The 18,569-nt window shown below is 40.4% G+C and overlaps 1 long non-coding RNA gene across 2 annotated transcripts in view; it reads right to left on the reverse strand.

Moving 5' to 3' along the window:
- The window catches only part of LOC139829156 (uncharacterized), a 295,027-nt gene that overhangs the window by 62,345 nt on the left and 214,113 nt on the right, over positions 1 to 18,569 (reverse strand). Inside the window, exon 5 of one of the 2 annotated variants that reach the window (XR_011741508.1) lies at positions 4,939 to 5,045. The exons of the other annotated variant lie outside the window; for it this stretch is intronic. This is a non-coding gene — a long non-coding RNA (uncharacterized lncRNA). The remainder of the gene's footprint in view (positions 1 to 4,938; positions 5,046 to 18,569) is intronic. 2 annotated transcript variants of the gene reach the window in all.

Consider the following 18,569-nt stretch of genomic DNA (forward strand, 5'->3'; position numbering starts at 1 on the left):
TGAAAAAAATTTTTAAAAAATCAGAAATTACTTTCAGTAAAATGCAAATAGTAGCAGAGGGAGATAAATAAAAACCCAAGAGAACTGCCTGGTGTGATTTTGCAATCACAGCTTTCAGAAGCAGAGAGCTGAAAAATAATAAAAAGTACGTTGCTTTCCAACAACACAGAAATAATAAAGTTACAAGCAGCCAGGCGGCAGAGGCAGAAAACGGGTAACCAGAGGAGAGGGACTGAACCAGCTTTTAGTAACACAGTGATAAAAAGGAGATAAAAAAGCAGTAGAAAACACTGATGCAAACAAGTATTTGTAAACAGCAGATAAAGAACAGCTGAAGGCAATAACTCAGGCTATAACATGGCTGATAAAGCAGCCCTGCAACATTCTAATCACCTGCAGTCCCTGGGCTCCTTTTTTTGTGAGGAGCAAATAACTCATTGTTTTGATAGAGCAGTAAATTTCATGCATAATTCTGAAGTGCTGAAATAAGATGCATCCCTTAGGAGAGCAGACAGTTTCCAAGTAATTGAGAAATGGACATTGAAAACAGAATTACAATGCAGTTTGGATAGAACAACTCCCATATGGAGAGGTTCCTGCAGAGCGGGACGTTCTTATTATTGGACTCCTCTTGGTGCCCAGAAGCAGCATCACTTCTGCTGTTCGCACTGGTAATTTCTGAGCATTCCACTTCGTCGGTACAGGAAGAGGGGATGCACCGCAGCAAAAAGACAATCAGGTACAGCTTATAGGAAAGATGTGCAGGGTTTATAGAAGTCTCCCACAGTCATCTACAGGTGCACATAAACTTGGGTAGAGGGTTTTCAGACAGTATGTGAGCATCTTATTTTGCTTCCTCCCTAAAAAGCATGCAAGTCTTAAACAGGTTTTACATCTAACCAGTCTCCCACCCATCCACTTTACCAAATAGGCCCCTCAGAACCCACCAAAAGGGCACATCGATCTAGCTAATAAGAGCATAGCCAAAGCCCAGAATGAAATGTCACTTCAATATTATTAAAAACTGTCCCTAAGCATTTGTCTTCATTGTGTTTAAGTGATCCTGAAGTACAGAGAAATATGTGGATGGACGTTAGGCCAATAACAAATTCAACAACAACAGAGCCTCAGGATACAGATGGATGACATAAATATGTTGGAAACAAATTAGACACAATAAAATAATTGAACATTAGTCTTTGTATAATTAATTTGTTCTAACTGACATTAATTGCACCTTTCCTCTTGGATTTCTGCAAAGCTATTCTCAATCACGTAGTTTCTAATTTGCCTGACGCTTTGTGAGGAAGCAGCATGTGCAATAACACAGGGTGATGCTTCCCAGAGCTCCTGCTGTTACACTCTAAACGATTCCTTTTCGCACAGGCTCATCCCTCTTTTCTATACATCTGTATTAGAAGCACAGCCTTTACACTTGCTAAAGGCTTTTGTCATCTACATACCGTACCCAACAGATTAAAGCTAGAGTCAGGAAAGAATCAGAATCCATAGCCTCGAGAAGGCATTCTAGTTTTTGCTATGCATAAAAATACCCCTGCATACTCCCAGTAACTGCAAATACAAGAACGAGTCCCTCTCTGAGCATTCGGCTCTCAGATTGTCCCAGATCCTGACAAACAGCACGCAATTAAACCAACAAGATCAGAAGGAGCACAGAGCAGGAATCAGATTTCTAAACCTCTCTGGAGGGTGCCATATCTGCACACACGGCGATAGGACTATTCCCTTTACTTTGGTGATTACGCTGCAAACTGTTTATAACTCTCTCCTAGACTAATAAAAACCGCACTGGAATAGCTTCACCCATCAAGAGCCTACAAGTTCTTTATGCACAAACTTTCCCTCTCATAAACCAGATTCCTGACTGTTGGAAGGTTTATGTGACTAATATTTTTTGGTGTGCATCTGGCAAAAGTGCAAACACTGCAGTTGGCAGAAGATGAAGTTTTACCAGCTAGAGCTATGTGATCTTTTATTGCAGGTACCTTGGTAAAATTCAGTTTCGGTCACCCCAAAGCTCTTTATAAATTGGCAACCATTCTCACCCTTATGAATTCAGCCTTTTGCTTCCTTAGCTGTAATTAATTCTAAGAGAAGTCAAGCAAAACACAATTAGGTGAAACTAAGTAAATTTTAGGGACTCATTAGACTGTAATTCTATGTGATCAAACATAAGATTTTGGTTCTTGACTGTACCTAGTGAAATGGAAGAAAATCCAACAACCCCTCGGTGTGTGTGTGCAGATTTTAAGTTTTATTAAGTATCAATCACTTATTAGAAGAAGTCCTGAAATGTAGCAGCAAAATTTCCTCATCTTGAATAATTTTGACTGATAGAAAGATCTGGACATGGTGTCTACTGTTGTTCTACAAGGAAGAAAATATTGTTTCATAGTGTGCGGTGTGTGATTAAGTGTTCTTTGTAACCTTGAGTGTTTTTCTGCAAGATTCCTGCCAATTCAGCGTGGCAGCAAGTCTCCTGCAGAAACTGCAAATGGAAAAAGAGCTGTAACCTAGGAAGCCGCTCCCCGCTGGTGCTCGCTCGGCTCCAACTGAAGAAAAGTCAGTTAAGAGAACCCACAACAATTCTCAAATTCCGAAGCCAAAGACTTGGCAGGTATCAAGTCTTAACTGGCTGAGCCTCACTCTGCATGTTTGAAGGTAATAGTGTGCCCCTGCACCATGGCACAAACCTGCCCCACTTGCTCATCTTCTTGGAAACTGTGTAATTCGAATATTTTCATTGGATACCCACCATTCAATCTGAGTAACAGTTTTTCCCTGCCCCTAATTAACCACAATTTTCTGGTTCAGTTGAATTTACATTTTCCACAGGCCCTTGAGAAGTGAAAATCTGAATATTACTGTTGCCACAAATCATTTTGCCTTAGTTACGGTTTAGTTGTGTCTTGCTTTATGTGTGAAGTGACATTAGGATGAGAGGTACGCAACAATTTTTCCTATAACCATTGGAGCCGGGTCCTGCCACAATATTCAAATCTTCAGCACTTTTTCAAGCATATATACAGGTTCTATTAAATTTACATACCTAGTCAAGCATTTAAAGGCACAACTCAAGCTTAAAATTACCAAATATCAAGTGCTCAATGATAATTTAATCTTGTATCTGTAAAACATGCTGTTTCTTTTTGATAGCTAATCATCGTGTCTTTAAAGAGACATGGAGCAAAATAAGCCACATATCACTTGTTTGATTAGCAATCTACATCATCAGATGCATACATTTTTTATCCTGTTGTAGAATGTGCAGGTTGACCACAACAATGCTGGTTTTCTATGGGTTTCTTACAGATCTAAACCACATGGGCTGATTTCCAAAGACAGTCTCTTAACTGCATTCACATCCTTCTGTACAGCGGTGTTATTAAGAGAATAACAAAGCAAAACAGTAAAGGTACTTGAAATAGTGGGTTGAAATCCCAGAGAAAGTTGTGAGACTAAGGTTGACAGAGGGACAGAATCTCTTTTTCTTCTGCCATAGCTGGGGGGAAAAAATCCAAAAATCAAGATATGAAGTACTAAATTCCTTTTGAAGGGATAACACGGCCGCATCCCAGACTGCATTCTGCTCTGGTTTCACAGGAGCATCTGGTGGGGTTTCTCCTCACTATAAAGTGCAAGTCTCCCCCACTCTTACAATGAAAAAGTTAATTTTCAGATCTTTTACCCCTTCAGTTACTTGCAAAGCTTACAACTATCAAAAAAATTTCCCCTAGCATTAGGCCAGCAACACTCAAATTTTATTTGCCTATAAAAAACATTAACCTAAAAAATAAACTTCTGGCATTCATTTCCATCTCCTGTGCAAATTTTGTCATAAGGATGGTGCTGAAAAGAAGAAACTATGATTGCTGAGTTGCTAAAAACCGCTTTAGTGTTTTCAGGAGACATAGGCCTGAGTCACTTAAGCATTTAATTCCTATTGATCTTCATGGAACTCAGGTACCTCTATTCCTTCGTGCCTCTGAGACTTGCATTCTTAAGGTCTTTCAATCATAGTGAAAAAATGTACCCTATCACTTGCTAAATAAGTTCACTCTGGGTCATATTTATGTCAGCTTTCATATGGGCAATGCTAGCAAAGAGAACAGCAATCATTTTCATGTAGCTTGGGGCTTGAATCAAGCTCTCACTTATACAAGAGTAAATTCAGGGTAATTCCATTTACTTCATTTGATTGGATCTGGCCTCTTGCCTCTGACACTGCCTGTGGTAAAAAAGCCCAAACAACTGTACTGTAACATTTTTTCCCTTCCAAAATAAGATTGCATTTTAAGGGGAATGCTTACTAAGAGGAATGTCAAGGTTTTGCACCACTTACAGAGACTGCTAGCCTCATTATATGGATATTTGAGCACCAGCAACCAAAATTATTTTTTGTAAAATGAGAGGGAGATAGTCATGCACAGATGTAACACTTGCTATAAAATACCTTCCCCTTCCACAATTACATTCCCCTCCCCACCCCCCAAAAAAGAAAACAAAAGTCTAAACACATACAAGATGCCCGTAGTTATGTCACCCCATAAACTACATTGGCAAGGGCAATGCTAAGCATTGGCAAGATCTGTGCTAAGCATTAGTACTCCAGCAGTTAAGAGAAAAAGATAAGTCAGATACCTAAACAACTTTTCTGGCAGAGTAAATGATTTTTACTTCTCTGTTTGTTCTGCTGGGGCTCCTTCCAGCAGCATCCTGCCAGGCAGAGCAGGTGCGCAGCTGCTCCCGCGCCAGGCACCGTGTGCCTGAAAAGGGGAGCCAATTTTAAGCACTTGCACAACACCTTTAATCATCCCCTTAGCAGAGTCTTAAGTTTGGCATATCTTTGCATCACTACTCTTGAAAATTTTGGTTTTGCTAATTAAATATACAAATATTCCATAATAACTTACTTACAGTTCCCTGTGATAATTATTCTTTCCACTGAATATTACGGCAACTGGAATCCTCTGCACCGCAGCACATACTGTGTACGCCAAGAAAGAAATCAAAATGTGTCATCACTGTTGATAGAAGGATAAATATAGTTGAAGTCAGATTAATATTTCCAAGATTACTCATTTCTACTTCAAAAGAGAAGCAAAGATCATGTGCAAAATGACAGCTACCCATCTGGGACTAGAAAAGTCACCATATGGATGTCTTTTTGCTAATTATAGATAAAATTTTGAACTAAGGGATTTAAAAGTAGGGATCTGACAGTTCTAAAATATACTTCCTCTCCTCCCTCATTCAGGCAGTGCTTTGGTGCTGGCTAATCAATTAAGGAGAGCACTGGATCACATAGATTTGTTTCACCTTTGAGGGAACCGTTTTCTCCTACTTCATGTAATATGCAGTCATATTTGCAGCTCAGTTAAAGGACATTTATTACAATTCCTTCTTTTTCAGATCAGAGGAACCTCTCTAATCTTTCAGCCCAATGGCTCACATATCAGAGGCCATGAGACTGCCTCACACATTGCTGCTTCACCTACAATATCTCTACTTGAACTACAGCATATACACCTGAAAAGCATCCCAAGTGGCTCAAAAGACACGTCGATAACAATTATCACCCAAGGTAAGTTCTTCCAAGAGCAATTAATCTACATAAACTATTAAGTATGTATTCCTAACATTGTGCAAGTTAGTTACTCTTACACTATAAGACTTTTTTGTTGTATTTTGTCTGCTCAGTTGACTGTGTCAAATTGCTGCATTGGTTACATGCATTTATAGACCAATCACATTGTTCTCCAGCCTTTGCTTTGATGAGCTAACAGCAGGCTCCTTGACCTTGGGAGATGTGTCTTATACTTTGAAGTAGGGCAAAAAGAGCTCCTCTAAACTCTGAAGCTTTTCACCTCCTAGGACATGATAGCTGTACTTTACCCATAGGAACCCAGTCTGAGTTCTGGTTAACACTCAAGTCAACACACCAGAGGCACTTTTTCATGCTTTTCTTCTCCCATCCTAGTAAAGACTTGCATTCTGTTCATGACTAAACAAGCAGCTATCACTGTTATGCACAGCATTAGTCCCTGTACCTGCCCCAGACACACCTGAGTATCTACCCCTGGAGATCACCAACCACCTTTGAGATCCACACTTCAGTGGGACTGAGGATGAAAAGGCAGGCAGAAATGGTCATTGCACCCGACGTATTTAGTTTACTATTTGAAAGATCGCAATTTCCCCTTGCATTGCACCCAGGTGTCCCGGAGCTGTTGTTTCCAGGGAAGCAGGTGCCTGCAGGACTGGGGAAGGTGCTTTGAGCAGCTGCTGAGCAGGGACCTGCATTCCAGTTTCTGCCACTCCCTGCCCTGACAGCTCAAGAAAAACAATGCAAAGAAATAATTGCATTGTAACTTCACATTGCATTGCAATGTAAATAATTAATTCCTTTATTTACATAACTTTTAATACAGGTGGCACAATGACTGTCTGTTGAATAACATAATTCTCAATTTGAGCATTAAATAAATAATCCTTTATCCCGAATATGATTCTTATCCCACCAAGGAGCTGATGTAACACAGCATTTCTTCCTCCAACTGCAACACTACACCATTTAACTACAAAAGTTAGCTCTGTCCTCATCACTGGAGCCTTATTTCCAACCACATTGTTATGAACAACTTAGTAATTTATACTGGATCCATACCATGAAATCTGGAAGTTTAACCATGCATAAAAGCCTTTTGCCCCCTGCAGTTGCACTCCCAAAGGCACCAAGTCCATCCCCACACAGACCACAACCTGCAAAACCATCTCGTGCCACTCCACTCATCTTACTGTGGAGTTTTCTATCCTTGTTTTCAAGAAGTAAAACTATACCACACAAGTTATTTAGTCCTTCAGATAAACCAAAGAGCCTATACTTTCCTAGAGAAGGTGCAGGAAGTTTGTCAGAACAGCCTTCCAAAGAATCATCTAAAATTCAGCTTTACGCTTAATCTAACATCCATCCTACGGACAACAGCTCTCTTCAGCAAAACAAACATATGACGATGTACTCAAATTCTAGGCTTATGTTCTGAGCTATTTGTTTTTAAACACAAAACTAACATGCACCTGCCCTACTCGCTCTCCTCACACCATCTTAGCACACCAGCCCCACCACATTCACACTCCTGCTGGTATCCCAAGGGCTTTTCCCCTCCCCTCATGCCCTAAAAGACCACCAAGCAGTCCTTCCATTATAGTTCTACTTACCCTACTCTCACCTGTGGCTCTCTAGCAACACCCCAGCTCTTTTATGTCCTTCAAAAACCACCCACAGACAAAGCAGTTTCACTCAGCACTGTGCATGGTACAGCCATGGTGGCCCAGCAGCCCATGGAGCCCTCCACAGCCCACAGGGTGCCCACAGCAGCAGGCATAAACTCTTTCTTTTAAAACTTTTCCACGGCTCCAGGCACAGGCTCCAACTTCTCCTGTCCAACACCTCAGCACCAGCTGCTCCCTCCCCTCACACGCGCTCCTCATCCCTCACAGTGCTCCTCATCCCTCACAGTGCTCCTCACACCTGCTCCTCATCCCTCACACGCGCTCCTCATCCCTCACAGTGCTCCTCGTCCCTCACACCTGCTCCTCATTGCTCACACCTGCTCCTCATCGCTCACACCTGCCCCTCATCCCTCACACCTGCAGCTCCTCCAGTTTGCTTCTGAACTCCCCAATTAAATTGTGTCGTGTTGATTTGTGGCACTGGGCTTTTAAACACAGCTCTGAATTGGGTCTGGAAACCTCAGTGAGAGGCACAGGGAGTCATGGGCCTCACAACAAGATTCTTAACTATTAGTACGATGATCAAAGAGCTGCCTAAAGGCAGCATGAACAGAGATGTTCAGGGTAAGCTCCTGAAAAACTTACCTTTCATGAGAGTCAACAGTTTATGTGCTACCAAAAGGCAGCATCTTGAAGTCTGCAAGGCCAAACTTGAAAGGACTTAAAGGTTTGTTTTTGCTTTAAAAGATCTGTGGCTGGTGTCTCTGCCCTGTTGTGTTCAGCAGAGTGCTAATGCGGAATAAGGGAGTCAAAGTCAAGTCTTGTCACTTATCTGAAGAAGTAGCAGTAAGAACTCACTTTTCTCACCTTTCTGGTGAGCAAACTATTTTCATGAGTTGCCTGGGCCTTTCTTTACCCCTTCCATCAAAGCCATGCAGCTCTGTGCAAGGTCCCGTCAGATCGAGCGGGCTGGAAGAAGGAGCAGAGCCGTGCCCCCGCGACGCAGAGCGCGCCCCGAGGGCCGGACGGCGGGAACTGCCGCAGAAAGAGCATGAACTTCTGTATCCCACATCTGGATTTTTGCTCTAACCAGAGGACTGCACAATAGATCATGCTTTAAAGCAATTACCTTCAAAACGTGGAAATATTTTAGTAAAATACCTAATGTTTTATGTCAACTGATAGGTGCTGCAAACTAAATTGTGGGATGTTAACATCCTATGTACATGTTTCCCAGAGATGTCAATGTGTTACAACAGGTTAGTTCTTTGCTGCTTTTCACCAGATTTAGTTTGCTTAGGATGGCTTTTTTTTGCATTCAGCTGGAGAACCATTAGGACTAAGTGAGAAATTTCACATGGATTTTCTGCTAAAAAGAATACCTCTCCTAATTCGCTGATGCTGTCCTTTGTCTTAACATGAAACTTGGGAAAGAGGAGGAAATCCTTAGAAGAACAAACAAAAATCCTAGCCTGTCTGCTCATAAGAGTATTGGCATTGATGGAGTTAAGCGACTAGCACAATCAAGTTGTTTATCTGCTGAAAATATGAAGCACAATGTGAATCATTACAATATATTTGAAAATGAACAACAGCATATGCTTATGCTTCCTTAAAATTAGCTTCAGGCCACTCGTTTGTATCCCATGATACTACCAAACAAAAGAAGAAAGTTTCTATATTGTAATTTTTCTTTAGCAGTGAGTCCAAAAGTGCACAGATGAGAACGGCTTGAGAGAAAACACATTCGAGTTTCTGTTCTACCAGAGCTACTAGTAACACAGTCTCTTAAACACACTAACTAGAAAGTCTGGTGTTTTAAATGTAGAACATGTAAATGTAGAACATGTGAATTTAGGTCTTTTTGATACAATGCTAACTTTCTAAATATATGCAGATATATTCAGGAGAACAGGATGCAAGGTACCAATCTGTCCATCCATCAAGAGGGGTTGGCAAAAGGTTCTTCAGAACAAATGGTGGGACGTACGTGGTGGGGGCTGTTTGTGTGTGTTACCAGGGTACAAAATTTTAATCACAGACAAATCGTGCATTCTGACGTACTGACCCAAATTAAAGCAATTAACAGACATGTACCCTATTCAGCACGTTATTATACTGCAGAGTTAATGCTATTATACATAGCTACAGCTAAGGCAAAACATGTTTGCAAGCAAATACAAAATGAAATCATGAAATGCTAGAGAGAATATTAGAATATCAGCCCAGATGAAAATCAATACACTTCATCTGAGAAAACCTTAATAAAACCACTCATAAATTCATGGCATGTTTCTTTGCCTTTGCTCAGACTAACAAATACCAAAGTAGTTAGAATCTGTAACTTGTCCAACAAATAGATTTTCTTTCATAAAACTTCAGCTGGTAAGGGTGCACTACATTCAACACACCACTCACATCCACAGTGAATACAGAGTCACAGAATCATAGATCGTCCTGAGTTGGAAGCAACCCACAAGGACCATCAAGTCCAACTCCTGTCCCTGCACAGACAACCCCAAAACTATACATTATATCCTTATTTTATATAGGCATATATATATATATACACCTTAAAAGGAACATATTTCTTAGATTATACCTTGTGCCATACATCATGGATACTAGTACCACTTCTACCCTGTATTCCAAGAACTTTTGCTAACAGGTTATTCTGATGATTTTTTGTAAACTTCAGTATTATGTACTGTAAAGAAAAGGGAAGAGCCCAGCCTGCAGGGAAGAGGTATTTGTTTCTCTGCTCGCTATGAATAGATTTTGATAATTCTACAAGATCAAAGGTTTTCTCGTTTGCTTTGTAGGACATTTCTTCTCTAGGCAATATTCTCGAGTTTTATGTTTATACTAACTACAAGAATCCTTGTGTGACATCATGCATGTCCAGTGTGCTTTGCAGACCTGTAAAGTCACAAAATGGAAAACAATGCACCTGTCTAACAGACTGGCTGAACAACAGGAATTACCTTCAGGCACTCTGGCTGCTTGCACAGCAAAGGAGAAACAAAAAGTCTGAGCAAGCCAGCAGCCCAGCAGCCCCACGTGCCAGGGCTGGCGCGCAGCGGGACCGGGTGGCCGCACGCCTGTCCCTTGCGTGGAGCCAACACCAGCAGAGCCGCTGATGAGGTGATAAAGGTTCCAACGTGGCGCTACCTTGAAAACGTGCTAACTCCAGCCGTCACGGGAAATATCAGATGTCAGCAAGCATAAGGTGCTTGCAGGAGGGCTGGCAAACAAAGGCCTCTCATTAATCTCTTGCAGATGAATGATGCCGTTGCTACAATCTCACACAGGTGTTGAAGGAACTGACTTGTCTTTATTATGCAGAGTAAAGAAGCCACACTGAAATCAGAGAAGCTGCCACTGGAGCTGCGCTCTCTCTGTTCTCAGTGGAACGTGTCTTGATCTCCTCTAGCGTAGCTGGAGGGGAGGCGGAAACTTCACAGGGGGAACCTATTTCTCCTCTGCAGTAACCGAGAATTTTATAGCTCAAGCAAGAATTCAGCCCAGCTTCTAACAAAACTATAAATGCTAGTCTCAGTAAGTACTGATTAAGCTTTTAAGAACTATGAGAACTTTAATTGTGTATTTGTGTGTGTGTGCAAATGTATTATTACGACAATTAACAACAGTTTCTAGCTTCAAGCCATGGCTGTGTATGGCAGCTTCTCTGGTAACCAGACTCCAGTGAAACAGTCCACACACTGTCCATTGAACAAAAGGATGATATTGCCCAGGCTTAGGCAGGAGATCAGAACCTCTTTCTCCTTTTGTTTCCATGAAACAACTGTTGAAAATATAATGTGCATTCATTTACGATATTTGCTTTCACCTGAACCTCACAACACCGCGTACATCACTCATGACAGGTGACCACAGTAACGATGACATTACAGTAGGACAGATTTTGAACAACTTACTTTTGCTGCTTAGTATTGTACCGGGGAACTAAGAAATATTGGCCTCAAGGATGCCAGAAGTCGACACCTTCAGTTTTCTTTGTTGTTTCCTGTCATTGCTACTCTTTCACATAAACGGAAATGCAACTGCATCAGCAAATCAATATTACGAAATCTAGAAGAAATAATCATACTTAGGTATTTAATAATATTTTAAATTTAAATAATTAAGGCTTTCAAAATTGTATTTTTGAAATGCATACGAAAATCCAGCTAGGGTGGTATGAAGTATAATCAAGGTAATAAAAATAAATACTATGGTTTGGTCTGCTGTACTGCCCAGCACCTACACATTGAGCAGAACGCTATGAGGTGCTACACATGGACATTTAGGAAGCTCAGAACATTTGATTGCTGCCATTTTCTGGCTAATTCTTGGAACTAATGTTTGCTCATGTAACAGGAAGTTATCATGATGCAGAACGTTGTTCAGCAGCAGCTCCAGATTGAGGAAGAAGCGTTACTACGAGCTGGCACTATTGTGCTACAAGCCAGTGACACAGTCTGACCTAGAAAACAAGTGACGTTTGACCTGGCATCTATGTCACTGGTGTGGAGGGACTCTGCCACTCAGCGCTGCCAGACTTTGCCCTTTTTTTATGCATATGGCCTGAGAATGGATTTCTACGAGAAGCTCAAAGAAAGTCCAGTGTAGTGTTGCAGATCACTGGAGCCAAAGCCAGAGTTCAGAAGACACCCGCTTTTGACCATTTATGTAAAATGCGCTTCCAAACCCCTGGTTTCACAAACAGTGGTGGAAACTTAAGGCTGCCATTCAATTAGCTATGCCTTGTAGAATAGTCCATATAAAATTATCCATTGTTTTGACACCCATGCAAAGTTTCATGTCAGTGGGTTAAACCACAGATCCATTTTTGTATAACCATTATTCCTCACTGGTATGTGATGTTGCCATGATGGTCTCAGAAAGAGAAGTCAAGGGCTGCTACTAAAAATCTGAAGCAAAGTGACTGTGCTTTAATCCACAGTGTTTCAAGCTTCCCATAAAAATTTAATAATTTTTGATGTTTCAAAGAAATATGTGACTTAACAAATGCTTGTGCCATTACTCACTTGTATTCGAGTGTGTGACATTGTTGTCATTTCCTCTTCCATTTCCACTCTCTGGAGGACATAGCAGAGAGAAACAAAAAATTCCACAAAAACGTCTTCTAGTCCCTACAGGCTGAGGACAAAACAACGATAAACAGACACTTCAAGACATGAAATCATTCAAGGAAGCTGTGATTTAAACTTTCATCTACCTCTTGCTGCTACAGTTGGCAGACAAGAGACCAAGATCAGGGACACGGCAAATGGGAGAAAGTACATAATGTGTGGCTTAAGAAAGAGGTTTTGAGTTCAAAAGTAGGGAAAATCTTCAGATCCAAATAACGTATAAAAAAATCTCAACACCCCAGAAAACGACCAGGGAACCAAGAAGCAGGTAATGGGATTGGCTCTGTACCTTCTGTCAGGAGCCTTTTCTCACAGGATACAAGAAATGAGATTTTCTAGTAGATGGAGAGAACGGAGGGGCACAGTACATTCTCTTTTGAAGGAACCTTCTAGAAGAGTCAGTATAAGTCAACACAATTTCCACATTTCTATAACTTGAGTAAGCATAGCCTATTAGTGCAGGATGATGTAACCTATGGGAAAAGAGGCTTGAAACTGAGGGAAGATGAAAGAAGATGCAAGATGAAAGAGCTACAGAATGTGGTGTGCAACTTACACCATTATTCCTATCACCTCTGTCCCCCAGCTCTCATAGATTAGGAGTGAAACACGATCTACTTATAAGTATGAATATATTGAAAGAGCCATAGGCAGCAACCAGGGGAGCAATGAAATTGGACAAGTATTTGAAGGATACTTCAAAGAGCTTTACCCTAAAGAAGAAAATTTGATATATTTTTAATCTGATTTTTTCCTTCTTATGATGCATTTGCACCATAAGCAAAATCTATTTCACCTTCCTTCTATGCACTGAGGTACAAAACCAGCAAATTTGGGAGATCACCTTTTATATTTTGCTTTTATTACTCAGTATAAAAGAAAATAAACTTCAATATTTCATCCCAGTTTCCAACAGAACTCATTACACATACTATTTTATTTCCCAACTCTCTTAGCATTAGTAAATCATTCCATTGGCCTGTCTGGCTATTTTATTTACTACCTTTAAATACAGTCTAGTTGCAAGCCCCCCTTTCCAAATGTATGTTTAGAAGGCACATTCACAGGACACAAAACAAAAGCAACATAACATCTTCCTTGCTGTATTTAAATGGCATTTATCATGTAAAGCTGTGTAACCTCACCCTTTCATATGTTACAGAACTCCCTTCCAAATGCAAGTCTGTATCTCCCTTCGCAGTATTTACATAAGCCTCCAACGGGTGAATACAAGGCAGATCAAAACACTTGTTTTCCTGGACATTATTTTGAGCCTTTCTACTGCAATATCCATCACCCTACAATAGAATCTCTGCCATGAGCTAAAAAAAAGCAGCAACTATTTTACTGGCAGGATGGTTACAACACAGCTGTTCAGGTTACGCACTTACCGTGGCAATAGTACAGACTGCGTTAAAGAAGTTGGGACACGGAAAGTGATTGAACTTCTGTAATTTGTGTCACTTATTGACTCCCAGTTATAGAACCTGAGAGGGCAGGAACAAGGTGGGCAAAGAAGATTCCACATTACATATCAGTGTTTTCCATCCAGCTACATGACAGATGGTTATAAAGCTTTAAACTTCTACGGCTGTTGGCAAACAGCTAGCTCAAAAATAGTAATGTTAACCCCACTGTAACTACATTATTTCCTTGTTCTTGTACGTAAACACTGGTGTGGGAAGAAACCAGGCCCCAACTCCATAAAAACTCCAGCGTACAGAGGCACTTTTCGTGCCGTTCTCCGATACATGGTGCTTGCCCACTGCATCCCCGCTCCTCACGGTGCCTTAGATCTCCTGTCCCTGTGGGGAGCAAGCTCTCCCTCCTCAGACACAGCCCTAGCAGTGTGTGTGGTTCTATAACACCTTCCTAAGTGTCTAAATATTTCACAGATCTCCAGGATCTTGTCACTGAACAGCTCAGGCAGTCACAGAAACAGTTAGAGACAAAATTAGGGCCAGCATCTTGTGAGCATCCGCGCCTCTATAGGAACCACTCAGCTGAGGCATTTGAAAATGTTAATTTGTTTTGAGGAACACTTTTTTTTCCCCCCACATGCTACAATATTTAAAGGACATTAAGACTTTAACAGTTGGTGTCTCATATCAAGGCAAAAAGAATGTACTTTCAGCTGTCTTACTTTGTATGATACTTTTAAAGAACCTTTACTATCTGCAAACAATTGGCAACTCAGGACAGAATTACTATTTGTGATTGTTTTTCCAAAGGGTAAACAGATTTCTTTCTTTGGATTTGTCATTCTTTTCTCTCGGTATACTTTGCCCTTCTCGTCTGAGTAGCCTCCAAAACTCTGACTTTACACCCATTCCCATGGCAGGCATTCTATACCAATTCTGTACCACACATACAAAGGCGCTTGTGAGCCCCACCAAACGTAAGTCTGGTTCAGAGCCGAGTGAACATCCCTAGTTTGTATGCAGTTTATAAACTGTTCTTTGAGTACAGATGGATTTTAAAGAAATGAGAAAAAGACCACATGAAATGTAGTGATGATTTCAAGTCTGATCAAGTGAAAGTAAAGGTTGAAAATTCCTTTACCAGTCTGTTCACATAGTTCTTCTCTGAAACAGCTGTCAAAAGAGAGGGTCTAATAAATAACATTTAGTCATAGATTCACGGCTCCTGTACAGAAAAGTGCAAGGCCAAGAATGAGACAGGAATGCTGGTTACAGGAGGACAAATATATCCCTGTTGGCATTCTACTGGAACCTATAATCTTGAATTAAATCCACAGAACACAAACTTGAAGAGATATTTTGGTAATAAGTCCGTAGAATATTTTATGAGAGAATGATTATTCAATAAACATCAAATGCAACTGATAACAAGGTTCAAAATGCCTCAAAGGATCTTCTCTGAAATAAATAAAACTAAGAGAAATCCCTGTTCAGAACTGTGCTCCCATATTTAGCTTTGGGAAATGAAAGCCTAACCTCTCTCATTAGCCTGTTAAGTAGCTTTTCACACTTGCAAATTCTCAGGAGCCTTTGTAACACGGACTCGTCTGTACCTTCAGAAGCTAACACGCAAAACAATCACAGGAGCATAGCCCGGATCACTTAATCCGCTGTTTTGCAAAGCCTTCAGCTCCAACCACTGATTGTTCAATGTTCTGTTCTCCAGAATATATTCACCAACAATTCCCAAGAGCCTGAGAGTCCCTGCTAATTACCCCCATGGTATCTGTTCCTCTCCTGGGATTCACCTTCTTCTTCTTGGCCAGTTTGTGCGGAGGACTTTGCTGAGACCCTCTTGATCTAATCCAGCCCCTCTCCTCTGCTTCCCCAAGAGACTGAGACCAGATCACCACAATCTTCTTTCCAGAAAATAATAAGAGTGATGGAGAACAAAAAAAGGAAAAGCAGTGCCCTGCAACAGCATGTCCAAGTCCTCCTGACAGAACGGATCTGTCCTGTTCCACAAGACATGGGTATGAGGGCACGGTGGCCCACTTACTCCAGGGCCTATTTCACCCAGTCACTGGTGCTTTCATAGGTGCAATCACAGCACCAACCATTTATATAATCAAAACACAACCCTTCAACCCAAATAACTTGTTATCTTGTGGAACACTAACAGGAGTGATCATCTGTCCTAAGGGTGAAACAAAGCAAGTGTGAAGTCCATCCTACATCCTCTGGCTGATTTGTACTCCTGAACTGGACCGTGCTTCTTGATCCAGGTCAATCCACAGCACTGAGAAAAGGCTTAATGAGCAGCCGATAAAGCTGTAGCTTAACTTCGAAAAGATCTGTTGATAATTTTGGGATACCCTTGCAATAGGCAAGGATGACTCTCTATGTGACTATAAGCAAGTGCCTTCTAGAAAAGTACTGCTGATGTCTAGGCTGGTGTATTTAAAAACAAGACCAACTGCAGGTTATTTTGAAGTATTTCTGCTTGTGAACACTCAAACTGAGAGAGGTTAAACTAAGAAAATGCACTGACTTCATGGCATTAGTTTCTCCTTCAAGAGAAAATCGACCAGTCCCCTTGAAATTCCCAACAGTCAGGCACAGAGAAAAGCAAAAACAGTGACGTGAAAAGTTAGCTAAAAGAGATTCACATTTTTTCAAAATTACTTTCTATCTTCGAAAGATTTTAAGATGACCCAATCCACTTTCTGATTAACAGATTCCTTATATTACACCTGGATCTCTTGCTGGGTCCTCATAAATATGGAAACACTGTGGGTGATAAATTAATCCAAAGGATTTGGTCGTTAAGGCATTTCATCATGCTGGAATGAGAGTTCTGTTTCTCCAAGAGGTTATCTTCACTGATCCCATTCAGTGCCAAGACCAACAGCTTTAAAAGAATCCCAATCACATTGTGGTTTTATAAAGGTAAAGCCCATGGTTCCAAGCAGTTCCACCTCCGCCAGCTGATGTTCACACACTGCATGGGGAAGAGCCTCTGCCCTTATACAAGTTTGGGAGTTTTTCCTTATATTTTTAAAATTTTTTTATTAATATCCAGACAAAGACAAGAAACTGGTGAAAAAGCTGGTGGCTGACCAGAGAAGATGCCCTTGACCTCAGAGCTGGGTGAATACTTCACTTTGAAATCTACTTTTTCACTGAAAAGACCATGTGTAGGTCAGCCTGAGCTTGGTTGACTCAAACTTGTTTCCATTTGTTTCCAAATGTTTCATAATTGGAATTAAGAGTTATTCTCTTGCCTATATTCTTCTCCACCCTACCAATAAACTGAAAAAGTTCTGTGTCGGATTTTCCTCAGCTCTGGTCTGTCACATCACTCACAAGACTGCTCTGGATGTCTTGTTCAATAAGCAATTTCATTTGGGATTTTACTTATGCCAGGTATACTAGCATACCTGATTTGGCTTATTTTTAAGACAAATTTTCCCGTTACATGTGATTTTAAAGCAAAGTCAGTCAACCTTGTATGCATGTAATGGTTCACAGCTTTTGTAGCTCTGTTTGAAAATGCAGCAGTGTGAAATGCTCCATGTAGCACTCGCTCTTTGTTCACATTGTTCCTTTCAAACGTGACAGGCGAATGAGAATAGTTTATTATTGATGTTGGCCCATTAAGAAATCTGTTTTATGCTTACACTGGCTGTGGTATATTGAGGCCATGGAAAAAATGACAAAAGAGACCCATTTTCCTGTGTTTGAGTCTGCAGACAGTATCCATTTTCTAAGCAACAGGCAACACATCATCAGACCTTCGAGCTTTGCTTTTCATATCCCAAATCTCTAGTCAATGCATGAAAAAGCAAAAGTAATTCTTAGTTAATAACAAAGGCTTAGGCGACTATCCAAAGGAAGATTGAATGACTTGCAAATGCAATATCATTGGGAATCAGGTGGGGAGGTTTTCCGAACCAATTTGTGCATCTGCTCCTGCACCCTGGAACCTCACACATTCCTATCCTATACCTGAATTATATTTATTGTGCCAAATCCACCACGGTGTAATTATCCTAAATTTTGTTGAATATGATGAAAGTATAGTAGATACAAGTTGACACATCATTGTATTTCCTCCTATTTTAGTTACGGTTACTTGTTTTAAACCTTTACGCCAAAATATGGAACCTACATTTATCACGAAAGGGCACGAATCTCTAACATTTTGAGAATTAAATTTTAAATTTCAAACAATATGAAGTGGGATTCCACTTAGCTACACTAAATCCATTCCACTTAGCTACATTAAGTCTAAACTTTTTCTTTTAGATTTATTTTCACAAGAACAATATATATATATATATTTTTGCTGTTGTCACCAGTTTAATGTTACCACACAACCTATTTGCTTAAAAAACAAAGAACAAACAAAAAGCCTCTCAAGTCTTTTTAAAAAATCTAACAGACTATTTTCAAACCATGGAAAGCACAGAAAAAATGAGAAATGTCTCATCTGTTTTATGCTTGACTGGAAATTAAAAATATTGTTGCAATTATGATTTTATATTTTAACTCTGAAACAAAAATTACTAGGCTTTAAAAAACTAAAATGGCTGAGTTATTAGAGTCTGTGAGCTGCCTGCTGTGCCCAGGCAGTAATGTTTTCTAATGTGTATGTCTATATCAACATAATGACGGCACCATGCTTCAGATCAACTGGATACTAATTACAGATTTACCTGATAGACTGGAATGGCTC

The sequence above is a fragment of the Patagioenas fasciata genome, chromosome 15 (genome assembly GCF_037038585.1).
Source record: "Patagioenas fasciata isolate bPatFas1 chromosome 15, bPatFas1.hap1, whole genome shotgun sequence".
NCBI classification, from domain to species: Eukaryota; Metazoa; Chordata; class Aves; order Columbiformes; family Columbidae; genus Patagioenas; species Patagioenas fasciata.